The sequence below is a fragment of the Onychomys torridus genome, chromosome 16, assembly GCF_903995425.1.
Source record: "Onychomys torridus chromosome 16, mOncTor1.1, whole genome shotgun sequence".
NCBI classification, from domain to species: Eukaryota; Metazoa; Chordata; class Mammalia; order Rodentia; family Cricetidae; genus Onychomys; species Onychomys torridus.
In genome coordinates, this window is record NC_050458.1 from 49,183,834 (window position 1) to 49,198,820 (window position 14,987).

Sequence of the window (14,987 nt, forward strand, 5' to 3'; positions counted from 1 at the left end):
TCTGGGCATGCATGCGTGGAAGCAGGTAGATGAGCCTAATTGAGGTGGGGAGATCTGCCCTGAATGTAGGTGGCAGAGTTATGTGTGTGTGTGTGTGGTGGTGGTGGTGGGGGGGTCCTAGGTGACTAAAAAGTAGAGGTCAGCAGGATCTCTCCTCTCTCTGCCTCCTTACTGGATGTTGGTGTGACCTCCCGCTTCCTCCCACCCTGCCTTTCCTGCTATGATGGAATAAACTCTTCCACTATCAAGTGGCTTTTGTCCAGCATTTTGTCAAAGCATGGAGAAAACTGTGGCCCTGATTCCTACACCCTCATCTGGAACCCTAGCTGCCCTGTAGATCCCTGGGTCCCTGGCTTGCTGAGGCCCGTGTAAGTGCCTCCATGCTGTGTGATCTATCATTATCAGCCACTATTGATGCAGGAAACTCAGGCCATTTACCCAGCATGCTCTATCCATTCTCTCCCATTGGAACCTATTGGCGGCCACGGTCAGACCACACCTCCACCTTCCAGCTCAAACTGCTCTCTCTGTGGCAGCTCCCACCCTGCTGACAGCTGGAGTCATTTACACTGTGTCTCTCCCTAAGCAGGGATTAGTGTTGGGTTGGTCACACTGAAATCCCGGGGCCACTACGGTGCCCAGCACCTAGAAGGCACTGATTAACCTGATTGAACCAATAAACCAACCGAAGAAGGCCAGACTCCCATGGGACAGATGTCTGTGTCCTGATCCAGTGATGCCACTCAGTCCCTTCAGTCACAGGGTGAGAAAGTCATATGTCCAGCAACAGAGGTCACAGCTGAAGGCTGTGCCAGCTCAGAGACACCCAGGGGGACTGAACCAGAGATCAGAGTGGCCAGGATGCTGAGGCTGACCCAGGACCTCAGGTGTCTGGTTTTAATGTCCTTGGTTCTTGGTGTCCTTCCCAGGGTGTTATCAGTGACCCAGCTGGCGTCAATACATGCTGAGTGAGATGACCTCAGCACGGAAGTCCCAGCCTCCTGCCGGATGCCCCACCCACCCCACCCCTGTGCTTCCCAGGCACCTTACTTTTTTATCATACCTCATATCAAACTCGTAGACATCCCTCTAAACTCCCTCCTCCCTCCCTCCATCATCCTGCCTTCCTGCAGCTCTGCCCTCGCCCCCTCTTGTCTTTCACCCCCAGGCACAATAATCCATCGCCAGTGGACTCCCTGAGTCCACTTTCAAAACAGTTCAAGCACACCAAGAAAGTTTCTTCCAGGACCACTGGACTTCACATATGCATGCATGGTAGATCTCTTTTGCTGGTCCCATGCTTCTCCATGAGGCCACCTTGGTACCATGATGGTGAGTATCTGTGTGTGATGGGTATGGTATGCCTCCCCACCTCCTCTCCAGCCAGGGCCACCTTACTTCTCCTTCAGTGTCTGGGTACCTCTGCCTCAGGGCCTCTGCTCCTCTGGTCCCTCTGCTTGGACTGCTGGTCTGGCCATTAAGGTGGGAACTCAGTTTTCCACAGCCTCTAGTCCCAGTACAGATGGCTTTTTCACACCTGGATTTATTACATGGGTGCTGAGGACTGGACTCTGGTCCTCACATTTGCATGGCGAGCACTTTACTGACTGAGGTCAATGTAACCCCATTCCCTACCACGCGACTACATTTTAAATAATACCTTGTATGTAATGAAATATTAAAAAAAATACATTTGGGAAGAATCCATTCTATACAGGCTTTCTCAGTGGGTTCAGTCCTGATGTCTGGGCTGGGACCTCAGGGCCTCTCATTGCTGGACTGTACCTCTTCCAAGTTCATGGATTCTGTTCCAAAGGTCTCTCCAGAAATCCCAGTATACTTTTCACAAGCTAGACACATGCTCCCCTTTTCACTGGGAAACTCCTACACATCCATCAAGAACCCTCTTGGATGTCCTTTGCTGAAGCTTCCCTACCTCCCACAGGCATCAATAACATGTTACCCCATATCCCACATCACTATAGAGGGGTCTGGGTTGTTATTGAGCACTATCAAGCAGACCTAGGGTTCGAAATGGTGTGCGACTCTGGGCAAGTTATTGAACATCTGGAGGCCTCAGGTACCCCACCTGATGCCACTCCGGGCCTGCAGGAGTTTTTCTCAGCTGGCTGGGGACCACTGTGACATGCCTCGGCTAGACATTAGCCACAGCATAAACCAAGCATGTTGGGATGCCTGGCCTTGGCCTAGGCTTCTGGAAGGAACTGTTGGCTTTCATGGTGCCCACAGTTGGTCACGGGGAGCCCAGGATTAAGAAACTGTCCCTGACTGGCTACAGGCACCTGTCCCCCAGGGGTGCCTGTCCCCCCAGAAGTCTTGCTGGCCTCAGGCGCTCACTGGCTCTAGCCCCAGGACCAGCCATACGCCTTCCCTCAGAGTCAATGACACTGTCTCCCATGTGACTTTCGGAAGCCTGTCCTAACAGTCTTTTCCAGCCTATCTGAGCTGGTGCTGGGATCAGGGGACTAAGACACACGTCGCTGTCACCCTCCAGGACTCTGAGCCAGGACAGAACACGAGGACCCCAGATAGGAACGGGGTGGGGGGGTTACCTGCCATGTTAGCTACATCAAAAATGGGGTCCTAGGGGACCTGTCTTGGTCCTCAGCTCAGTGGGGGCCTGAGGAGGAAGTTGGGTAATGCTGGGGGATGGGTAGGCAGGGGACAGCCTGGTTGAAGACATTCAGAAAGTCATAGTGGGCCCAATAGGAGGAGCAATGGCTACTATAGACTTGGGCTCTAGATGAAGGTCCTCGGACTCCATCCTAGGGTTATAGGATTCTGGAAAATTCTGAGAAAGGCAAGTTAGGGATGGGCAGTGCTCCTGAGCCTCCTCAGAGTGCCGTCCCCTGTGCTGGTAAGCCTCATCCTCAGTAGCCCATTTTCAAAATTTACTAGGAAAGGACTTGGGCTCTGAGGGACTCTGCGGGGCTGACAGTTGGCTTACCAAGGGCCAATGGCGAGCTGGAGCGGGAGGGGGCGGAGCGGGGGAAGGCTTGGAGTCCAGTCTGTGCTGCTAACCACTGGACCACCCCGCCATTCTGTAGGGTGTCACGTCACGCACGCACAGGCGGGAGCACAGGAGGAGCTGTGCAGCTGGCAGGCGGAGTGGGCTGGCGTCTGCAGCCCGGTTGAGATGAGATGGAACACCTGGCAATTTGAATAGTAATGAAAGCTTCCAGAATGCCAGGAGAGTCTGGAACAATGAAAGCGAAGGAGAGATGAGAGGCTTCCGTCTAACTGCCGGTGAAGTGTGGACGCGGCTCCTGAGATGGCAATCGCTCATGGCCATTTAGCGCTGGCTGGCTGCCGCCGGGCCAGGGCAGGAACCGTGACACATTTCCTGGGGGGTGTTCTCCCAGCAACCCCACAGTTGGGACAGCTTTAAGTACATTTTTCCAAGGGAGCGGAAGGCAGGGGTGCTGGAAGAAGCATGGCGGGGACCAGATGCAGTGCCAGGGCACGGTGGCAGCCTGGGCAGCAGATGTGGTCCCAGCAGGTGGCAGGTCTCCAGTAGGAGATGCTCTTCCTGCAAAAGGATGGCGAGTTACCCGCCTGAGGATGCCACATGCTCACCACGGTGGGGCTGGATGAGGATGTGAGCAGGCCAAGCCCCTCCTTTAAACTGCAAGAGAGCTGAGTGCACACCCACCCCTGACCGCTGTCATATACCTGAGTAGACATATGTGAGCAAGGCCTCTAAGGTCCCCTGTCCGGATGCCTGGGAACTGTGGTCCCACCTTGCAAGTCAGAGAGCTTACTGCTGGGATTCCACTCTGGGTCCTAACAAGAGGCAGGGTCACACTCATCCGGCTGGGCACACTCAGGAGAGTCTTAGAGATGAAAGGGTCTTAGAAGCAGTGATTCAAGAGAAGGTTCAGCAGTTAAGAGCACTGGCTGCTCTTGCAGAGGACCCAGATTCGATTCCCAGTACCCACATGGAGGTTCACAACTGCCTGGAACTCCAGTTCCAGAAGCTCCAACTCCCTCTTCTGGCCCCAGCAGGAACTAGCCATGCAAGCAGTAAGTACACAGACCTAGGCTGAGCACCCATACATACATGAAATTTTTAAAAAATAAAATAAAATAAACCAAAAAACAAAACAAAACAAAACATAGACAGAGGTCAGACAGCAGTGGCTATGGCCAGTGAGGGCAAGTACCTCAAGAAGTCCTCCTAGAGCCTCCCAAAGGAGCAGACCTGCCACCTTGATGTAGGTGTCACAGCATCCCATGGCTCCAGGGACCAAGCCCAGGGCCCCTCGGCTCTGGTGTCCCTCAGCTCCGGCCTCACACTGTAGAAGTGTGTGTCTTTGCCTCTGTACCCAGCCTGACTGCAGCTCAGCTTTGGGTCCCTTCCCTGTTTTGAGTGAGTCTTGGGTGATCAGCAAGAATTCAGGCCCTGATTTTGGCCACTAGCAGCATGGACCAGGTCCTGGTTAGCCCTTAGGATGAGACTGTCTCCCTTCCTCCCAGCTACTGTCACCTGTCACCTGCCTCCAGGGGCCTTCTCCCTCAACTCACCCACTCAGCAGGGATGTGCATGGGTACTACGGAAGTAAGGAGAGCATCTCTGAACAAGAGGACAGCAGTGACCTTCAGAAGCCAGTGGCCTGTAAGGACCTTTACTCCAAGAGTAACAAGTCAGCCTGCCAACCTGCCTCCTGGAGCAAGGAGGTTTCCAGGTTCAGGTTCAACCAGCATGAGGTATCAGTAACCCATCGGTTCCAACACAGGCACCAGAGTGAGACAGAGGTGTGTGGAGCAGCTGCCCACCAGCAAGTACTTTAGTAAGGGTCCCTTGGGTCACTCAGCAGGACAGACATCGGCCATGGTCTCAGTGTAGAAGAGATGAGTAACGAGGGTGGTGTGGAAGAGCATGATTCTGGCTTGCACTCATCTGTGCTGGGGACATGGAGGCTTTGAGGGACCAACTTCTCCTGGGCTGTTTGACCTTGGATGTGCTCATGACCTTTCAGAACCCCAGGACCATTAAATGGCAGGAAGAACTCCCACCTGGGAGGTTGGGAGGGTGGAATGGCCTTCACCTCTCTCCACCCGGGGTCTGGATCCCTTTCACTCCCCACTGGGTCTCCCTGAGAAAGGTTGACGCCTTTCAATGACGATGCTGTCAGCAGAGAGTTGTCTTCCAGCGTCCACTTTTCCTGAGGACATTATGGTACAGTGAAGAATTTCATGTGTGAGATGAAGGTGTGGATCAGTTGGGAGAGGGCTTGCCTAGCATGTGTGAAGTCCCATGCTCCATCCCCAGAACCACATAAACCGGCTATGGGCAGAGAGGAGGATCAGAAGTCCAGGGCCAGCCTGGGCTACATGAGACTCTGTCTCAAAGCAAAGACCTTTAACATGAGCCCTGTTCTCTCCTTCAGAAGGGGGCTATCTGGCAGCTGAGGGAATGCCCTTGTCCTGCTGGCCAGGGAGCCTCTGCGGGGTTGCAGCCTGGAGGAAGGGCCAGGCATCTCTATGGCACAGGGCAGCAGGCAGCACATCTTGGAAACGGGGCTGCAGGGTGGGTTGGGGGCTCTGGAGCTCCCTGATTCTAGTCCTTCCTCTACCCTCCTCCCTGCCGCCTCTCTCAGCTGTGGGAGGCTCAGGCCTTTTAACACACACATCCTGGCAGTTAATTTTTAATGTCCCACTGGTCAATAATTGATGGTACCGCTTTAACAGGAAACTTGTGTTTTACATCAGCTGCCGCTCGGGCTGTCCTCTTCCCTCAAAGACCTCTGTCTGGAACTGCCCGCCTCCCCCGTGGGAATTAAGCCACCTTTACCTCCTGCGCCAAAGCTTTCAAAGCACGTACCCACTCTTGTCCCATTAGCTTCCTCAGCAGCCCAAGAAGGTCAGGAGGTTCTGCAGAAAGCAGACGTGGCGGGTCACAGCTGCCCACGGTTAAACAGCAGGAGTGAGTGGAGGGTACCCTGGCCCTATGAACTCCGATGACTCAGGGCATGCCCTGTCCCCCTCCTGTGGACCAAGTGGCTAGGGCTCTTACTGTGGACACAGGGAGAGCGGGTCATCAGAAGAAGGAGTGCCACCCCCTCCCCCACCCCTGCATCAGAGGAATGGCCTCAGCAGGGTTCTGAGGGATGAAGAGGAGTTTGCTGTGGCTGGGATTGAGTCTGTTCTGAGTGCTCAGCCTGGCCTGCAGCCCAGTCTCGAGTGTATGTCTTGTGAATCATGGGGCGCAAATATCATCTATTGTGCCTACGTGTGTCACTCCTTGTGCCTAATTATCCATGACAGTTGGTCACTCTGGTCCCACTTGCCCTCTCTCAAGTCTGGGTGCAGACTGAGACCTGTTCCTTCTCTCTGCTGTCCATCCTGTGAACCATTCAGTCTGCCCAGCGCAGACTCCCTGTCATGGTGAACTTTAGCAGTTGGCTTCACACAAACTTGGAGTTGCCAGGGAAGAAGGATCCTCAATGGAAGAACTGCCCAGATCAGACAAGCCTGTGGGCATATCCATCCACAGGGCATTTTCCTGATTGCTAATTGCTCTAGGAGGGCCCAGCCCACTGTGGGTGGTGTCATCCCTAGGCAGGTGGGCCTGGGCTGTAGAATTGAGCAGGCCGAGCAAGCCTGGGGGAGCAGCCACTGAACAGCATTCTTCTGTACTTTCGCTCGCCTGCCAGAGTTCCTGCTTCGGCCTCCCCAGATGTAACCCATAAGCCAAACAAGCTCTTTCTCCCCTCAAGTTGCTTTTGGTCTGTTTTATCAGAGCTCCAGAAAGCTTAAGACACCCTCCTGCTGCCCTCTCACAGGGGTGGGGTGTGGAGAGAAGCTCCATCCAGGGTCAAACCCAAGCACGGTGCGTGAACACATTCATTTCCTGCCTGGTATACAAGGACATACACTGTCACACAGACATCGCAGCACACCCACGTGCTGGTATGGTACACATTCAACTATGAATCAGAGAATACAGACACACACACACACACACACACACACATAGACATGAACATACATAGGCACACACACACAGCACATATGCACACAGACAGACAGACACACACACAGACATGAACATACATAGGCACACACACACACACAGACATGAACATACATAGGCACACACACAGCACATATGCACACAGACACACACACAGACATGAACATACATAGGCACACACATAGCACATATGCACACAGACAGACAGACACACACACACACACACACACACACACACACACACACACCACCCCTTGTCCTTGTCCGCTGCTGCCAGAACAGCCAGAGACAAGCCATCTTTCAGGGGTGGTGGCCTACCCAGCATCCCTCCTGGGCCAGCGGGCCTGCTGGAGACCCACTAGGCCTTTGGGCATCTCATATCTCCTGTTTCCCTGCGACTTGTCCTGCCTACTCAGAATCCTCTTCTCCCCTGAAACCCAGAGTGCCCAGCCCTCAGTACAGTGAGTGACCCGCCATGCCTTGCCCCAGTCTCTCTGGCGTCTACTGGACTCTCTTACCTGCCCTGCTTCCACCTCTTCCAGGTCCCATCCACCTCTAGAACAGCCCTTGCAGCCCCCACCCCTGGCCTGGGCACAGCCACTGCTCTTCTTGGTACCTCCTGCCCACTGTGGTACTAGCCCTCCCCACCCAACCCCCACCTGGCAGCTCAGATTCCTCAGACTAATGGACGACGATGATGACGCTGCTCCTGTCCCCAGGCTCCACAAAGAGTTCTGCCCCCCTCCTCCTGCTGTCAGTTGGGAGACACACTGCCACACTGCCATCGACTGACTAATGGCTTTCAGGAAGACAGTAACGGTCCATTACATGCATGTATTGATCGGGACACATCTGGATTTGAGCTCTGCGAGGCAACAAAGATGCATCCCTGGGAACACGAAAGTAGCCACAGTTAGAGGCAGGGGACACAGTGATCACAAGAGAGAGCCTGGGAGGGGCTGCTCTGGAGGCGTGTCGGCCAGTCCTCCCTCTACCCTCTGACCCCTGACCCCGTCCTATGGAGTAAGGTGTGCCATAGGAGAGTCCGGCTGCCACACTCTGGGGGTACTGGTCAGGGAATGACTATTTAGGCTATTGGGCACGTCAGGTCAGGAGGTCATGGGAGGAGGAGGTGGAAGTGTCAGTGGAAGTGAAGCCTGTCCCCCTGCTAAGTAGCAGCCAAGGGTCCCTAGATTGGAGGTGTCCCTTGTCTCCATGAAACTCCAGTAAAGTGTCTTAGGGGGTCATCTGGCTGGGGTAGGAGTGTTGGAAAGGAGGACTGGAGAGTGATGGAGACTGGGGGTGCTGGGGTTGTGGGCCCTGCACAGCTGTGCATCCCGGCTCTTCCCACTCAGAACCACAGTGCCCAGCTCCAGGTGTTGAGGCTTTCTGAGCCCCAGAAAATGGTAAACAGCTGGAAGAGGATGCTGGAGTCCAAAGATCCAGGGACCAAGCCGATAGCAACAGACTCAACCCCAGGTCCCTTCTTCTATGTGCCTGGGGAAATAATGACTTCCAGCTGGGGTGGGGCATGGAGCAGCGTCCCTTCCTCCAATTCACGTGAGTGGGAAGAAACAGGCAGGTGTGGGCGGTTGGGGTCCTTCTCATGGGTAGGTTGCTGTGGCTCAGAGTGTGGTTATAGGGATTCTATCGTGGACGTGGAGGGATGTCCCCTCCCTTCATGGTGGGGTCATACCTGGCCTTTATGAAATGCCTCTTTATTAATGACTCATGGGCTGGCATCTCTACTTAACACAATTACTGTGTTAGGACATTTTAATGAAAGTTTCATACAAGTGTGTGGGTTGGGTTCCTGCGGTCTCCACACCAGGGTGCAGGCCTGTGTGAGGATAGCTAACTAGGAAATGGATGCCTGTCACCAAGCTCCCAGCAGACCTTCCCAGTCTCCCAATGTCCTCACTCGCTCAGGTAGGCAGATAGTGGCTTACTTAAAGATGCAGGGACCCAGATACAAAGGCTGTCCTACCCCAACCTGCTGAGAAGCTCCTGGCCTTCCAGACGGACAGTCTACTGGGGACCGAGGCTGGAAGAGGCACCCACGACCTCCCTGCTCCATCAAGGTCACTCTGGAGTGGCCTTTGAAGTGGCTTCCCTGCTCATCTCTAAGGTGTGTTTGCCCTTGAAGGAAGGCATTGATTTTTCCAAGCGAAGAAGGTGGAGGTTAGTGTGGGCCGTCTCTGAGTCGGGGACAGCTTCTGAAGGCTCCGGGCTCTGCCTTGTCTCGTGACTCCTAACCCTTAACATGGGGCCTGCACCCAACAGCTGGCCTCCAACAGGCACTGCTTGTCTGTGATGTCTGTGGAACCCTTGCCACCACTCAGGTTGGCACGGAAGCAGGCTGGGGCCAGGAAGCCGATGAAGAGGAGCCTGTGATGGCCCCTTCAGGGACAAAGGATCCAGCAGCACAGAAAAAGTGGCCAGTCCAGCTGTCCAGCCTCCCCTGGAATGGTCTGGAGCTGGGAGGAGCTCATAAACTGACCTTTGAGAACCACGGTGGCCCCATGTGCTGACCATCAGCTGCCTGCCTGTAGGTGACTCTGTAGACAGCATTACTTGTTAACGTGTGCAGAAGAGACACGTTTGTCCCCAGAGAGGTCACAGGTCAAGGGGCAGGTGAGGCTATTTGAGGTGGCCACATTCCAGAACTGGGATCCCCATGCCCAGTGACAGGAAAATAGTTGGCAGGCACTGAACATCCTGTCCTCAGAGGCCAGCAGGATCCCCACACACTGGCCCAATCCCAGCACACTGGGCAGAGCACACGTGCCTGCTTTTGAGGTGCAAACACCCCAGCTCACTGTCACTAAGTGCAGAAGGGAAACCCCATCCTGTAGGTATCTTCCAGGTAGACAAGATGGACCAGTACATACATTCCCTAACTCAGGAGCACAGCCACAGCTGATGCAAGAAAGTAGCAAGAAGTGTGGAGTTTTGAAGGGGTGCCCTTTCCATGTCTATTACACTGTATTTAATCATCAGTTTATACAGTTTGGCTTTTTTAGTCATTTAACAGGAGGCTTCCAAATTCCCACCATCTTCCTAGCCAGTCTTGGCATGGGGCAGGAAACTCCATTGCACGTGGGACACCCGTAGGAAACTGAGCATCCAGGCTGAGCTGTGGCGCTCAGAGCAGGCCTGGGTTTTTCTAGAAAAGCAACTTGACTGAAAGTTAATTAAAAATGTATCTAGTAAACAGTAAGAGGGGGGTGGAGGAGAACCCCACGGAACCAAGGTTTGAGAAACAAATGCTGCTTTATGGAAGCAGAGACAATTACCCGTGGTCTTGGAGGCAGTAAAAGAGATGGGGGGGGGTGTTCACGGAGAGCAGAGACAGCACGAATTAATGACATTGCCGTGACGATTAAAGAGATAGCGCCCCAGAGCTGCATCGTGAACCCATCGGTGGTGCCACCGGGCCCGGCAGCTGTGCGTGGAACCATCAGACTCCACTCCAGGCTCAGGCTGGAGTCCCTCCGGAGGAAGCGGCTCACTTTGAGGAGGGGCCCTGAGCCAGCGGAGTGTTGGTTGGACCCCTTGTCTCCCACGGCCCCTGCCACTCTGTCACTGTTATTTGTCACAGCAAAAGAAAAGAGAAGGGAAAAAGAACACTGCCTTAAATGCCGCTCTGTGGGGAGCCAAGTTAATGCCAGCACACGGGATCTTCACAACTGAGTAGATGCTAAAATGATGTTTAGAGACATTAAGGAAATTCGCGCGATAATGGCCAATTTACTGTGAATAAAGCTAGAATGCAAAGTCCCCGCACTTCTTTGAAGGGAAGGCAAAAAGCAGGCACAGGGGACAGCAGGAAACCAAACAGCAGCCAGGTGGGCCTGATGGCTTTCCCTTCTCCATCGTTGACTAATTAAGTAACGGCAATAATAATAACTCGTGTTCCCCGAGAAACTTTCCATACCTGGAACACTGGAATCCTCCATAGGAGTCTATGAGGTGATCTGGTTTGCACCCATTTCACATATGGGAACACAGAGGCTCCAAGATGCTGAATGAATGATTGGCCTGAGGTTCCCCCACTGGCCCCAAGAGGCGGGCGTGTATGAAGCCAGGTCCAATTCCAAGACAACTGCCCTCAACACTCAAGTATGTTAGAGTCTGACCAGGAAATGTGGGGATTAAACTGATTGGAAATAAGCGTGGGTGCTGCACAACTGCACTGCCCCGGCCTCCTGTGGTGGGGAGGGCAAGACAGCTAGACCAGAGAGCAGGTGGTTGGCTGGTTGGGTAGAATGTCAGGGTGGGCAGGAGGGCAGGCAGGTGGGTGGGCAGGGGTTGGGCAGGCAGGTTGGGAGGTGGGTGTGCAGGGGATAGGCAGGGGGTGGGTTGGTGGGTGGGCAGGGATGAGCATGTGGTGGGTAGGCAGGGGGTGGGCAGGTAGGTGGCCTAGTTGATGGGCAGGGAGTGGACTGATGAGTGGGCAGGAGGTGGGATGGTGGTTGGGCAGGCAAGTGGGTAGGCTAGTGGGTGGGCAGGGGGTAGGCTGGCAGGTGAGCAGGGAGTGGGGTGGCAGATGGGTAGGCGGGTGAGCTGGTGGGTGGGCATGTGGTGGGCTGGTGGGTGGGAGAGGGTAGGCTGGCGGGTGGGCAGGTGGGTGGACAGGGGGTAGGCTGGTGGGTGGGCAGGTGGGTGGGCTGGTGGGTGGGCAGGGGGTGGGCAGGGGTGGGCATGTGGTGGTCTGGCAGGTGGCTACTTCTGCTGCGTCCTTGAGTACTAGACCAAGCTTGGCGCCGGAATAAAAGACAGGATAAGGACCCTGAAGCCTGAGCCCCTGGGCCAAGCAAGACAATGAACTGGTCGTCTGAGGCTTTGCAGGAGGGTTTGGAACAGCAGGAGCCCGGGCTGATTGAGTTCAGATCACTTCTGCCCCCATGCCAGAGAGCTTCTTATGGGGCAACTCAGAGCCCTAGGCTTCCAGGGATGGGGAAGGGAAGGGAGCTAGCCCTACAGGTTTCTTGGGAGAGGAGCTTGTTGGGTTGGGAGCAGCAGCTGCCCAGGCCCTGGGACACTGTCAGGGAGGCCGCTGTGCTGGGTGAGCATGTGAAAAGGATTTTGATTCCATTAGCTGGTTTTGATTTATGTTTTAAAAGGGTCACTCTGCTGTGAGGGACAAAGGATAGGGCAGCGAGAGACAGGCAGGAGGCTCTCGCCTCAGTGTGGGCAAGAGGGGGGATGGTCAGCCAGACAAGCATTCTTCTAAGCTGGCTGGAGTCAGTCCCACCGGCATGTAAGTGCTGACCGCTGACTGGCTAGGGTCAGTCACCCAATTGCTATGTGCCTCAGTTTCCTAGACATAAGTGGTGTGGAGCGTGGGGCAGGGGACCTAGCAGGCAAGCTGTGCAGATATTTGAAATACTCCCTCCTAGTTGAAGGGGAGGAAAGACAGAGAAGTCACAAGACTCAGACACCCACCAGGAGGTGATAAAACAGTGACTGGCAGCTGAGGAGAGGAGACTCCTCCCTAGTGCTGACTGTGAGGTGCACAGGGAACTCCAGGGAGCATTGTGAGCCACCATATACTGGAGTGGGCTTTTAGGTGATGTCGCTCCCGAGTCACCGGAGCTACAGCTCTGCCTTCAGCAACCACATGGCCCACACCCATACTGTATGTGCTTCGGTTTACCCATCTGGGAGGTGAGGATAACTCCAACCCTGAGATCCTGATGAGCTAGCTGACAAATGCCCAGTGGGACTGGGAAGGTGTGTCTGTGATTGTGGGCATGCTCTTGAGCATCTTCCCCCAGATATGTGCCAATGACTACTACATCAGCAGGGGGACAGGACCAGAGAGGAGACCTAGAAGCCTGGGTAGGCCCGTGGTCTGGGGCTAGCAGCTGCCACAATCTGCAGCCAAGAGAAAGGCTGGAGAGCTTCCTCCCGAGGAAGGCAGAGCCCTGGGGAAGGCAAAGAGAGGTTCAAGGTGTGGAGGGCACTGGGGCCTCAGGGAGCTGAGTCTTGGATCACCTGAACAGAGACTGAGTCTGAAAAGCTGGACAGAAGTTCCTCTGTAAAATTCAATGAAGGCCACCGGGCAGTGGTGGCACACGCCTTTAATCCCAGCACTCGGGAGGCAGAGGCAGACGGATCTTTGTGAGTTCGAGGCCAGCCTGGTCTCCAAAGCGAGTTCCAGGAAAGGCACAAAGCTACACAGAGAAACCCTGTCTAGAAAAAAAATAATCAAGGAAGGCAGTGAGTCTCCAGCTCACCCAGGGCTTCCCTGTTTCCTAACTCAGAGACATGGGACAGGACAGCTGGCTGAGGCTCCATATGCCCGGCTGTTTAATTGGCACCTGGTTCTGCCTTCGGCCAGGCAGTCACTTTGCTCAAGAGGAAGATAATTGGAGTCAGTGTTCACAGGGCCTGAGGGCCCAGTGCTGTGCCACAACCCCCAGGGTCTCCAGTATTGGTGTAGAAGTGGCAATTTAGGGGCTACCAAGCCCCAGCTGGGAGCCACAGCCCTGATGGTGACCCTGCTGCTAGTGGGTGGTCAGTGGTGCAGCTTACCCATCTCCCCCATAGCAGGGCAGGGGTACCCTAGAGCCTGGGCAGCTGAGACCACCCACCCACAGCTGCCAGGATCTTCATCTTGCAGGGAACTTTGACCTGCTCTGCCTAGCTGGCCACCTGGCCTTGAACCTCAGTTTCCCAATAGAGTCCAGATCTACTGCTCAAGCTCAGCTTACAGAAAGCCTCCCCAGGGGGCAAGGTGACATATGGGTCTGCCACCATCACCTGGCTCCTCTGCTGGAGGCTTTGTGCCCTAGCAAGGGGAGGCTGTGTGCCAGAGAAGCCAGAGAAGCAGGCAGCCAAGATGCTGCTTTCTACACACGTCAGGATGAAGAGAGAGAAGCCGCAGGCTGAGCTCAGAAGATGTCCTCCATAGTCCTGTCCCTCTAGTCTCCCAGAGGATTCTGGGGGTGATAAAGGAGGTTCCACATGGTTGTCCAACCCTTTTCCCTTGCTTCTCTCCTGACAAAACTGAAGCTTCATCCAACATCACAGCACATCCGAGGGCAGAAAGGGACTGGGAGGTGGTGTGTGAACGTGGCCAGTGACTAGAACATCCCTCACAACACATCATACCCTATGGGCTTCTAGGCTATGGTTTAATGGGCAACCGGTTGGCCCAGGCACAACTTCCCAAGTCTATAGAGGGAACCAGGAAGGCAGGGACATCTGAGCTCCACAGTGTGTGAGTCCCACATGCCCGGGCAGACACCTTCCCTTCGAGTCGACTAACTAGCTTTTGTACAATTCCGAGCTCTGGGCACAGTCCTGCTGCCTCCTCTACTTCTGTATCCCAAAGGTGCAGCATGGCACTTGGCATACGGTCAGTGCACCGTGTTCATGTTGATGATAGCCAGTGTGGGAAGGGTGTAAGTGCTCACAGCAGGTAAGCCAGGGCCATCGGGAACAGAGGTGGCGACTCAGAACCATGGGCCTCCATGAAGGCAAACACCCCAGCTGTGAGTATAGAACACTAATAACCTTCAGGAAGTCTTGCCATTGGGCACAGTCAAGAGTCTGCTCACCTAGCTTTCCCTGCGTCTGAATGTTGGCTCTCCATGCCCTCCCCTCCTACCACAGGAGCCAGCCCAGAGCCCATCCAAGGGAAGACAGACAGTGGCTGTCTCCTGCATGATAGACAGGCAGTTACTTGTTCTGTAAGCACAGGAGGCTGTAAGTGCATCTGATTAATTATTCACGCCATTCATTATTGAAAAGGTCGCTACCTGGGAGCCGCTCCAGCAGTGGCTAACAAGTTCGTCCCTACCTCCCAGGAGAAACAGCAAAGGTTCGCGGGGTGCTTACTATGTGCCAGGCACCCCCAGAATAACCCAAGGAGGGGTACACAGCCCCAACTTCTCATGAGGACTGGGAGGTCAAAGGGTGACAGAACTGTCTGAGGCTGTAGCACTGGGAAGTGACAAAGACTGCCTTGTGCTGGTCAGTC

The 14,987-nt window shown here is 54.6% G+C and overlaps 1 protein-coding gene across 1 annotated transcript in view; it reads right to left on the bottom strand.

The window, feature by feature from the left end:
- Shisal1 (shisa like 1) overlaps nucleotides 1-14,987 on the bottom strand; it is a 61,414-nt gene that overhangs the window by 5,803 nt on the left and 40,624 nt on the right. The gene's annotated exons all lie outside the window — the stretch shown is intronic.